This window comes from Schistocerca serialis, chromosome 2 (genome assembly GCF_023864345.2).
Source record: "Schistocerca serialis cubense isolate TAMUIC-IGC-003099 chromosome 2, iqSchSeri2.2, whole genome shotgun sequence".
Lineage (NCBI taxonomy): Eukaryota > Metazoa > Arthropoda > Insecta > Orthoptera > Acrididae > Schistocerca > Schistocerca serialis.
The window spans coordinates 794211400-794223353 of NC_064639.1; the positions used below are offsets into that span (position 1 = coordinate 794211400).

Here is an 11954-nt window from a genome sequence, read left to right on the forward strand (position 1 = left end):
GTAATCGTCACTAATTTAATTTCATAATCGAAAAAGGTCTTTCACTCAGGTATGTTCATCGAAAAATTGTAGCTGTTTTACAATCTTATTATGGAGACATGGAACACTCCCTCAGAATAACGATGGAGACGTCCTGGACAGCTTTGACATTAAAGGATTTGCCTTTAAAAAGGTAATTATATTGCAGATCAGTCAGTTACATATGCAGAGGCAAAGGGATGCTTTCAAATGAAACGGAAAATGGTCTCGAAAACAGATGTAAGGTTGACAGTGTCCTCAAACCTTTAGAAAATTCCTCCCACGCAGGCCCAAAGGTACCGACCGGCCTCCGTGTCATCCTCAGCCCACAGGCGTCACTGGATGCGGATATGGAGACCGGAGCCGCTACTTCTCAATCAAGTAGCTCCTCAGTTTGCCTCACAAGGGCTGAGAGCACCCCGCTTGCCAACAGCGCTCGGCAGACCGAATGGTCACCTATCCAAGTGCTAGCCCAGCCCGACAGCGCTTAACTGCGGTGATCTGACGGGAACCGGTGTTACCACTGCGACAAGGCCGTTGGCAAACCTTTATAAAACTTCCCTTGAAATTCTTTCAAGTGCAAAATGATTTATTCAATCCTTGCGTTTCCTTTAATGCCAGTGAATATAAGGAACTGGGCTGTGCTTGTGAGGATTTGCCACTTCTACAATGCGATTTTCTTTTCAAATGCATTCCCATAAAATTAGAAACGAGCGTTTCTCACGTTGAAATGTCTAACTGTGGGCATCTCGCAGTCAAGTCCGCTTGAAATGTGAGGTTTGCAGTCCATTCCGGATGTTCTAATTTTCTTTCTTGCAGTCCGCTCCCCTTCACAAATTCGATAATAGAGGTTCTTAAATCGAAAAATCTACTAGGCAGGCCCCTTTACTTTTGCTACTCGTATCACATGCTCCTTGCCTGAAAATTTACCATAAAGTCCTTCTTCACATACAAAGCAACGAACCCCGTCTGCCGCTCATTGTAATTTTTTTGCTCTGTCATTCTCAATTATATCTTCAAATCCTTCTTGCACAGCATTGTAATGTCGTTTCATAGCAAATTTGTGGTACCCGTAGATTATGCAATTGCGTAACAGATACTGAGAAATTTCATCTGTCTCTTCGATCATTCCCATCTACTTTTAAAGGCGTATGACGATATATAGCTAGACTGCCTCTTTTTGTGCAAACTACCACTGGACCTTTGATCATCCTTCATACAACGGACAAGTAGTGAAGGGAAAACAGTGGAATCATCACGATTTTGGTGAACTAAAGAGGGTTATGCTGACCGAAGAAAGCCTCATCGCAATACTAAATGAAATTATATGAATGCTTGGCGTCTGTACTTTCATGGCGCATTCATATAACTCATTCGTTTTGATGGGCTATGAACCCACAACCAACAGTGCGGAGGCAAATTTCGTTCCACCTCCAGCGGGAATCTGAAATTAGCAAGCATGGATGACACGGATGGGGACTGCTGATGGTGGATACAGCTGCACACGGCCCTAACTGTCTGTGTTGCGTTAAGGTTTGAAACGAACATCTGAGGCACTTCACGACGGGTAAAAATCCGAGTTTCTATCACTACGCTCTGTGACAAGTGTAGTCGACATTTGCAATTTTTCCCGTTTACAGCTGAAATCAAGCATCGTTTATAACAACTGAACGACATGTTTTGTTAGTTAATTATCATGTAATAGTCTGTTAACCTATCCGAAATTCCTCATATTAATGCGATAGTTATAGTTTTTACATGTGCCCAGGCGAACGGCTAACAAACAGTTCTGAACATCGTACTGACAGCTTTTGTTTTTCTTTTTACAAATGACGGAATCGCAGTTCTTCAGTGAATTCCCGTTCATGTTGCAGTGTGAGTCATTTAGTTCACCACTTCCACAGAAGTAGAAGTCGAAAAATTTGTCTGGACGTCAGCATTAGGTTTCCTAGTATTTCCTCAACAATAAATGCGAAATATAAGGTGCGATCAAACAATTTCTATCCGAAGGCCTTACAGTACAGAATCATTATCCCAATCAGGCAAAGTCGCTGTTAGCATTGAGTCAGCCATCCCACCGATGCACCAGGTTAAAAATACCCGTTTGGTAAAACACCTTGTCCTGCTACTTCAACCGTATCCTGCTACGTGAAGAACACTGTAACTGCTTACTGCGCATCTTAGTCCTACAGGAGTCGTCGAACATTCAACGCATTTTTTAGCGGAACAAAGCGTGATAATCGTCTAGGAAGAGATCAGGACTACATGGAGAGTGCTCGATTGTCTCCCACTTGAGTTGCGTAACTTCTGCGTCACGACATTTGCGATATGGATGCATCTTGTGTGCGTAACTTGTCGCACCATTCCACATCGTTTGGATTTCGACAAACGTGCTACCCCATACACATTCTACGCTCTCCGATGGATGTCTGCCGCTTTGTCCTTCGGCAGCCAAGGAACGAATACCGTAACAGCACATTGGCCCCGTGTTGACGCATTTGGTAATAATGTCGCCATAGTTCACGTATCCGCATTTACCGCGTGCACCTCGGAAGGATACGAGCGCCACACTAATTCTTTGGTTACATGTTGGTGCTTGTGTACCTGCATCGAAGCCGCGCTACGTTGCGTATACGCTGCAGCAAAGGAAACATTTTGATCGCCCCTTATAGTTTATCGTGCTTTTACAAGAAATAATATTCATTTGTATTCCTAATAGCCGGATTTTGGGCAGTATAAACGTTTATGTTTTAAGATTTTTGCTTAACCAGTACAGATAACGAAAGGACATCAAGTAAAGAAATCCTCTGTCATAGCCATTTGTAGTGAGCTATATGTTAACGTTCTGTCGTCTGAAAATGTTCGTCATTCATCGAGTTTTAGATCTGACAGCTTAACTTCCATTTCGTGAAAATATCTCTGCAAGGATTCTGAAAGATGTTTGCTGCATTGCGTTATGTAGACCTTTCGCTTAAAATTTTCGCTTCTCAGAGCAAAGATCGAAATATTACTCCGTTCTTGATCGATGGGAAAACGGTAACCATATCTGAGATTGGATAAAAACAAGTTACGAAGCTGAACAGAAAAAAAAAATCGTAAACTTCCGCACGTAGTGACAAGATAACAGGTTTAAGGTTTCATCCAATTGACAATAATTACACACAAATAAAAACTCCCAAATACAAGGCCATTCGTATTCAGTTGTTAAGATGTCGCTCCTTAGTTTCAGCCCTGTAAACTCGCTGACTTGATCTCGAAAAATGTGTTCGCAGTTTTTTTGTGTTTTGTTTTAATAAAACTTCGCCCTTTGAATCTCATGTCTTTCGGTGCAGTCAAACAAACACAAGATTTCACCATTGTAGTAATTAAAAAAAAGAATGAGATGCTCATTTCAACATAATAACGTAATGCGCTGTCTGTATCATCTGTGGCCTACGATTTTTACCAGAACAAGGTGTTTCGTCGAGAACTCTCTCTTTGTGTACCTACTGTATCTATGCAATCCTCTCGCACGCCAGTAAGTGGGAACATCACTTTGAATTCAAGGTCTAAAGTTGCTCGCTACGCTACAGGCAGCTCGTTACAGTATCGCCAGAGCTCATTTCAGACTTCAGTTTGTATCTTTGGAACGTATTTCTTGCAGTGCAGAGTGGTATTGTTATCCAGTGCTCCCTTGAAGCACTAGAAAGGAACCGGTTACAGCAGTAACTCAAGGCTAACAACCGTGCGAGGCGACGCAGGTGTCAAGGCACTGGATTCCTATTCGGGAGAGCGGAACCGACATCCCCGATTGCCCATACAATTTCAAATTGCATGTCGCTTCGCCAACGAGAAAAAATGAGCTTCATCCGATTTACTTGTCCATCTTTGTCCTCTCCTAGCTTGTGTGCCGTCTCTAATACCCTCGTTGTCGTTAATATTCGTCACATTTCACATTCAATGATAACACAGCAGAACATTTACCATTATAAAGTTGTTTTTATTACTTTTGACTCAGTCACTTCTTTACGACACAATCATAAAAGGTTTCGGCCTACAATGTAGGCGGAAACCGGTTATATCGTGTGCCATAAAAAACTGATTGCGTCAAAAAGAGTTAAAAACTTGATAATACGTCAATCACTGTCCCCTTGCACAGAATGTCGTTTTTTACAGAGTCCTGTTTGCTGAAGTTTTATATAGTGCATTACACATTTCAGGAACTGAAGTCTCCGAAATTTCATATTCCGCCAATGATTACATACGTTTCCAGACGCAAGCTATAGACGCCGATGCTTTCTTCTCTGGATGGTTGAATTAAAACGTTATTAGGAGTCTTAGACATCAAATCTAAATGACTCGATCTCTTTCGGCATAACCGTAGTGACAAGATAATTTTCTGTATTTACACTTGATTGTTCACAAAGAGGCTACTCAGTTAAATTTTCACCTCCTGTATCACAAGCTGTTTTTCAAGTATCTTGATCAACATTTAGTCCAGAAACGGTAACAGGTTTAGTATTTTCGGCATGAAACTGCATGGAGTAATGCAATACTCTCGTAAGGAGGAGGGTTGCACGAACGGTACTGCGTGACCATCGGAGCTTTAAAAAAGAACCTGTGTTTTTCCGGCTCACCGAACATTGAGGACGGGCGCAAACGTGCAACAGAGCACCAAAGCCTCCTTACGCGGTTCTACGTTCTGATTTGTTTTCGTCTGAGAGCGCACAGGTTATTTTCATAGTTATTTCCATTCACTTTTTCTTCTTGTTTACTTATTTTCAATCGACTTTTTAAGGTTTTGATGGCTTCGTCTTCAGGCACTTACACATTGCTGTCGAAATGAAATACACCCGCAAGTATATCGCTTTGCGGTACCACGTAATCTAAGAGGTTCCTTCTCTTCCCTCGTCGGAGCTTCCGTGTCAAAGTGCGAAAGCATCCTCCCGGCCGATGTCAGAATTCACACACTCATAGCACAATGCGGCACGCAAGATGAATTATGCCACGCATTGCTCCAGAAACTTTCTCGAAAACGCTTATTCGTGAATCCAGATTAATTCTGTGTACTGCTACACATATACACTATGTGATCAAAAGTATCTGGAAAACCCACAAAACATAGTTTTTCATATTAAATGCATTGTATTGCCACCTACCGCCAGGCACTCCACATCAGCGACCTCAAGAGTCATTAGACATCGTGAGGGAGTAGAATGGGGCGCTCCGCGGAACTCGTGGACTTGGGGTCAGGTGATTTGGTTCACTTGAGTCATACATCTGTACGCGATATTTCCACACTCCTAAGCATCCCTAGGTCCACTGTTTCCGATATGATAGTGAAGTGGAAATGTGAAGGGCACTTACAGCATAAAAGACTACAGGCCGATCTCGTCTGCAGACATCTGTCCAGACCATCACACTGGAACTCAAAACTACCTTAGGATACACTGCAAGTACTATGACACTTAGGCGGGAGATGAGAAAACTTGGATTTCATGGTAGAGCGGCTGCTCATAAGACACACGTCACGCCGCTAAATTCCAAACGACGCCTCGCTTGGTGTAAGGAATGTAAACATTGAACGATTGAACAGTGGAAGAACGTTGTATGGAGTGACGAACCACGGTACACAATGTGGCGGTCCGATGGCAGTGTGTGAGTATGGCGAATGTCCGGTGAACGACATCTCCCTGCATGTGTAGTGCCTTCAGTAAAACTCGGAGGCTGTGGTATTATGGCGTGGTCGTGTTTTTCATGGAGGGGGTTTGCACCCCTTGTTGTTTTGCGTGGCACTATTGCAGCACAGGCCTACATTTGTGTTTTAAGCACCTTCTTGCTTCCCACTGTTGAAAAGCAATTCGGGGATGGCGACAGCATCTTTCAGCATGATCGAGTACCTATTCATGGTTCAAATGGTTCTGAGCACTATGGAACTCAACTGCTGAGGTCATTAGTCCCCTAGAACTTAGAACTAGTTAAACCTAACTAACCTAAGGACATCACAAACATCCATGCCCGAGGCAGGATTCGAACCTGCGACCGTAGCGGTCTTGCGGTTCCAGACTGCAGCGCCTTTAACCGCACGGCCACTTCGGCCGGCTACCTGTTCATAATGCACGGCCTGTGGCGGAGTGGTTACACGACAATAACATCCCTGTAATGGACTGGCCTGCACAGAGTCCTGACCTGAATCCTATAGAATACCTTTGGGATGTTTCCGAACGCAGACTTCGCGCCAGGCCTCGCCGACCGACATCGATACCTCTCCTCAGTGCAGCACTCCGTGAAGAATAGGCTGCCATTCCCCAAGAAAGCTTCCAGCACCTGACTGAACGTACGCCTGTGACAGTGGAAGCTGTCATGACGGCTAATGGTGGGCCAACACCATACTGAATTCCTGCATTACCGATGGAGGGCGCCACGAACTTCTAAGTCATTTTCAGCCTCGTGTCCGGATACTTTTGATCACATAGTGTACTAACGGCCTAAATAAGGGTTGCCACTGTCGCCTTGACTGGCGGGAAAGTGTTAAAATTTTCTCTAATCGTGCACTACTAATCTATGTCCTGTAGCAATCCAACTCTTTTGAACTGGTAATAAACAATAAGCACCACGAATGGTAAAAAGGTCTGATAACAATCTGATAACAACCCATACAAATTATAAATATGGCTCCACATATGTATGTATGTTCCACATCTCCTCCTAAACTTTTCATCGATTTCTACCAAACTTTGTGCACATATCACTTAAGGTCTGGAAATAATAGCTGTGGAGGTAAGAACTACTTACCTATCACAGGAGTGGGGGTAGGAGTGAAAGCGCAATGTATGTATGTATTGAACTGGGGACATAGAGACGACTGAAAGGCTTCATCCCCACCGTAGCCCTCAGTGGTATACAACCCCACAACAAGCTACAGCAGTCCACTCACCCCACCGCCGCCCATACCGAACCCAGGGTTATTGTGCCGTTCGGCCCCCAGTGGACTCCCCCTCCCCCACGGGAACGTCTCACACCAGACGAGTGTAACCCCAAATGTTTGCGTGGTAGGGTTACGATGTACGCGTACGTGGAGAAAGTGTTTGCGCAGCAATCTCCGACATAGTGTAACTGAGGCTGAAGAAAGGGAACCAACCCACAATCGCCGAGGCAGATGGAAAACCGCCTTAAAAACCATCCACAGGCTGGCTGGCACACCGGACCTCGACACAAATACGTCGGGCGGATTCGTGCCGGGGACCGGCACGCCTTCCCGTTCAGTAAGCAGTGCGTTAGACCGCACGACTAGCCGGGTGAACTAAACGTAATGTAGTCCAAGACGAGCGAATACCAAAGCTTTGTGCATCCCATATTTGAGAATAAGTGCACTTACTGGTTTACAACGAACTTAACACGTAATTTCAAACCATCTCCCAGGAAACTATACAAAAGAGTTGAAAGGAAGAAATTTATCATTTACTACATTTTCGTTGTTCATGTAGTAAAACTGAGGCATCATGCATGACGTTTAAATTTAATACGTCTATGTTACTAAATCTATTCGCAGCACTTTTTGCGGACGGTATCCCCATATCTTTTTAAGACCTATACTTTTTTTCTGGAGGACAGAAAATTTTTCTTTATTTTGCAATGCTCTCAGGTAATTTTTTAACGACTTTAGACGCAAGATTTATACAAAAATATGCACCCGTTTTCAAAACATACTTTGTACACTTGGCTTCATTTTCTGGACAGTCATAACTAATTAAGAAATATTCTCTATCGTAACAAATAGTTAAATGATCATTCAGAAATTATCATGAAAAATAACAATAATGATATTCAGTTATACAGTGGAACATAGTGAACCAACTACATCCGTGTATTCTGGTTGTCTGGAGCTGTTGCGCAATGCTGCATTGACTTTCTGATATTTTCATATCGATGACAAACAGTTGACAGCACTTGCGCTTGATGAAAAGGTTGAACATTTACAAATGTGTACCTCAGGTTTCCTTTGGGAAAAAATACTACTGTTGCAACTAAGGTACAATAAAAGTTAAAATACACAATTGCAGCCAGAATGTCTGAAACGGATATGCCGCTGAATATACTTAAAAATTATATCATTGCATTACACATAGTTCAGAAGATACGACGTTATAAACATTGAGCTGTTTGGAAACGAAACCGCGAGGCGAAATTCGCTAGAGATACAGGTGAATATGTGTACAAGTGTGTGTGAAATATATTAAATGTATGTGACGTCCACATGGGAGCAAAGTCACGAGTATAAAAAAAACTCCTCCTACACCAATGAATTGTTTTCAGGCAAACTTGGTACACATGTATTACTACCGAGTGAGGTGGCGTAGTGGTTAGCACACTGGACTCGCATTCAGGAGGACGACGGTTCAAACCCCAGTCCGGCAAGCGTCATTTAGGTTTTCCGTGATTTCCCAAAATTGCTACAGGCAAATGCCGGGATGTTTCCTTTGAAAAGGCACTACCGACTTTCTTCCCCACCCTTCCCTAATCCGATGGGACTGAGAACTCGCTGTTTAGTTCCCTCCCCCAAACCCACCAACCAACCAAATATTGTTGGGGCTAAGAACCAGCAACCTCCTATTGTGGTGAGGGTGATAACATGGATAAAGAAGGGGATAGGAAGATATGGACAACCAGATAGGGGGGAAGGAGGACATGAACACAGATGTGAGAGAGGGAAGATAGACAGAGAAAGGGGGAGGGGAAAACGGACAGAGGAAGAGAAGAGGAGGAAATCGACGGAGAGAGTGGAAGAGGAGATGGATTGAAAGGATGGAAGAGGAGAAAGACACAGGGGCATGGAGGAGAAAATGGAAAGAGAAAGGGAAGAGGAGGTGAACAGATACAGAGAGGAAGAAGAGATAGGCAAAGAGAGGGGGGAGGAGGAGATAGTATGAGTTAAGAGGAGAGAGATGGGGCAGGAGGAGATGGACTCAGAGAGGAGACGAGTAGATGAACACAGAGGGGGAAGTAGCAGACGAACAGAGGAGGGTGTAGCAGATGGACAGAGACTGTGGAGAGGAATAGATGGACAGAGAGAGGGAGTGAGTAGAAGACAGACAGAGAGAGGAGCAAGAAGAGACAGAAACTGGAGGGTGACTGAGATTGACAGAGAGAGGCTAGAGAAGAAGGTGAGTATAAATGAGGTATAGGGGTAAGGAGGAGATGGACTGACAAAATTGGAATACATACATACCCGGGCAAACGCCGGGTACTCGGCCTGTAAAGATAAAAACGAAAGGGACATACACACAAAACAAGACGTATTTATATGGGAACAAATGGATTTTATTGTGTTTTATAACACATCGCCAAGTACGTCTCGTTGTCAATAAACACTACCCCCAGAGATCAGATGTCTCCACGTTCTGATTTAAGACTTCTGTCAGCATAGCAAGTGCCCACTCGTGAAGTCGCACCGTTTCTCGGAAAACCGGGAAACAGCTGGGCCCTTGACACTCATGCTCGGAAAACACACTTACCAAATCTTTGCCGGCCATGGTGGCCGAGCGGTTCTAGGCGCTTCGGTCTGGAACCGCGCGACCGCTACGGTTGCAGGTTCGAATCTTGCCTCGGGCATGGATGTGTGTGATGTCCTTGGGTTAGTTAGGTTTAAGCAGTTCTAGGGGACTGATGACCTCACGAGTTCAATTTTGCTATAAACATCACTTATTTTTAAGTAACAGACGAGAGGATAACTACGCAGAACAAAAGTGTTCCATAGGCTACACGGCCCTTTACACAGCCTCTCTCGGTTTCTAAACGGTTCACCGCTTCCAGTTTCTAGGGGAATCTAGTAATACACTGATCGCATACGGGCCGGCCGACGTGGCCAAGCGGTTCTAGGCGCTTCAGTCTGGAACCGCGCGACCGCTACGGTCGCAGGTTCGAATCCTGGCTCGGGCATGGATGTGTGTGATGTCCTTGGGTTAGTTAGGTTTAAGCAGTTCTAAGTTCTAGGGGACTGATGACCTCACAAGTTAAGTCCCATAGTGCTCAGAGCAATTTGAACCATTTTGAACCAACTCTTTCAGTTTATCGTTGTGGAAGTATGAATGCAGTGATCAGCGAGGGGCACACTATCGACTTCACATGCGAGACACTTTTAAAAGCTCAGCTACAGACTCCCCAGCTGCCGTCCTACCCTCGCGACGGTTGCCGGCTGACTCTTGATTTCGAGAGCTCCAAAACTGCTCCAAGAAATTATTTCAACATCCAGGCCTTTCGGCCAAGTAAGTTCGGGTTCATAATTTGGACATATCAATTGGCTATTTCCTGCTAACGCTCAGAGTCCTTGCTGTGAGGTGCTGGTTCTTGCCAACACTTTCAGGAGTTTGTTTCCCAACGGGTGTTAGGAACCACCAGCCATCCTGTCCAAACACTCGCTTCTAGAAACAGACCACCACCATTTAGCGGCACTAGGGCAAGACCAGCTCTTTGTCTCCAGGCTTTAGAATAGTCCCCGCCCCACGGAAACCGGGAAACCGCCGCTGTTGTTCACAATAGCGACTACACCAGCTGGCGGGCGTGGCCAGGAAATGATGTGTTACTGAAGTTGGGCTCCACCAAAGCTACGGTTCGGCAGTTCTGGTACAGTATATAAGGGACATAGTAAATGGTAGTATAACAGGTAGCATTGGGCGATAGTATTGGTAGCATTGGTAGGGGAAGAAAAATAATTGAATGTGTGAGAGAGAAACTGGGAGCCGACAACTTCTCTCTATTTTTTTAATTGTTTGTTGTGAACTTATTTAGAGACGCAGATGGTTCAGTGATAGTCCATTGTGTGTTTTATATCCTTAAAAAATATAGCCTGCATTTTATAACTAGCAAAAATTAGTTGATCGCGTAACTTCTGGCATTTATGTAACCAAACCAATTACTTTTGATGCAAGTTTACACGCACAAATATAATCTACATAATTATTGGTGTTATTTTGTACGTAATAGAACGTTCGCCATCATGATCAAAGATAAGAGTTTCCGGTTAATGCCGGCCGCGGTGGTCTCGCGGTTCTAGGCGCGCAGTCCGGAACCGTGCGACTGCTACGGTCGCAGGTTCGAATCCTGCCTCGGTAATGGATGTTTGTGATGTCCTTAGGTTAGTTAGGTTTAAGTAGTTCTAAGTTCTAGGGGACTAATGACCACAGCAGTTGAGTCCCACAGTGCTCAGAGCCATTTTCCTGTTAATGTTGATAGTTCAGAATGTTGTTTATGAATAAAAGAAACATATTTTATATAAGCTCGATGAGGTATTGAAGCAATGTTCGACATGTTTTTGTTTTGCGTTTTTTTAACTTTACCTTATTTTCACGAAACTGGTTTTTCCAGCTCTGTATGGTAAATCTGCATTGTTTTTTTTATTTTTACTACAACATCCAGCTGTTTCGCCTACAAATCGGCACATTTCGAATACAGCCTGAATTAAACATTGACGAGTTCAATTTTGCTATAAACATCACTTATTTTTAAGAAACAGACGAGAGGATAACTACGCGGAACAAAAGTGTTCCATAGGCTACACGGCCCTTTACACAGCCTCTCTCGGTTTCTAAACGGTTCACCGCTTCCAGTTTCTAGGGGAATCTAGTAATACACTGATCGCATACGGGCCGGCCGACGTGGCCGAGCGGTTCTAGGCGCTTCAGTCTGGAACCGCGCGACCGCTACGGTCGCAGGTTCGAATCCTGCCTCGGGCATGGATGTGTGTGATGTCCTTAGGTTAGGTAGGTTTAAGTAGTTCTAAGTTCTAGGGGACTGATGACCTCCGATGTTAAGTCCCATAGTGCTCAGAGCCATTTTTTTGATCGCATACGCAAACAAAGCGATCGAAATGAGGTAACATTTGACAGATATACAACACACTTTAAGTTCAGGCAACGCAGTTACAATATTAACTGACCAGTGCTACTATGAAAACTACG

The 11954-nt window shown here is 44.1% G+C and overlaps 1 pseudogene; it reads right to left on the minus strand.

Annotated features, from left to right (window-relative positions):
* Positions 1–442: 442 nt before the first annotated feature.
* On the minus strand, positions 443–560 carry LOC126458787 (5S ribosomal RNA; annotated as a pseudogene).
* Between the last annotated feature and the right edge of the window lie 11394 nt (positions 561–11954).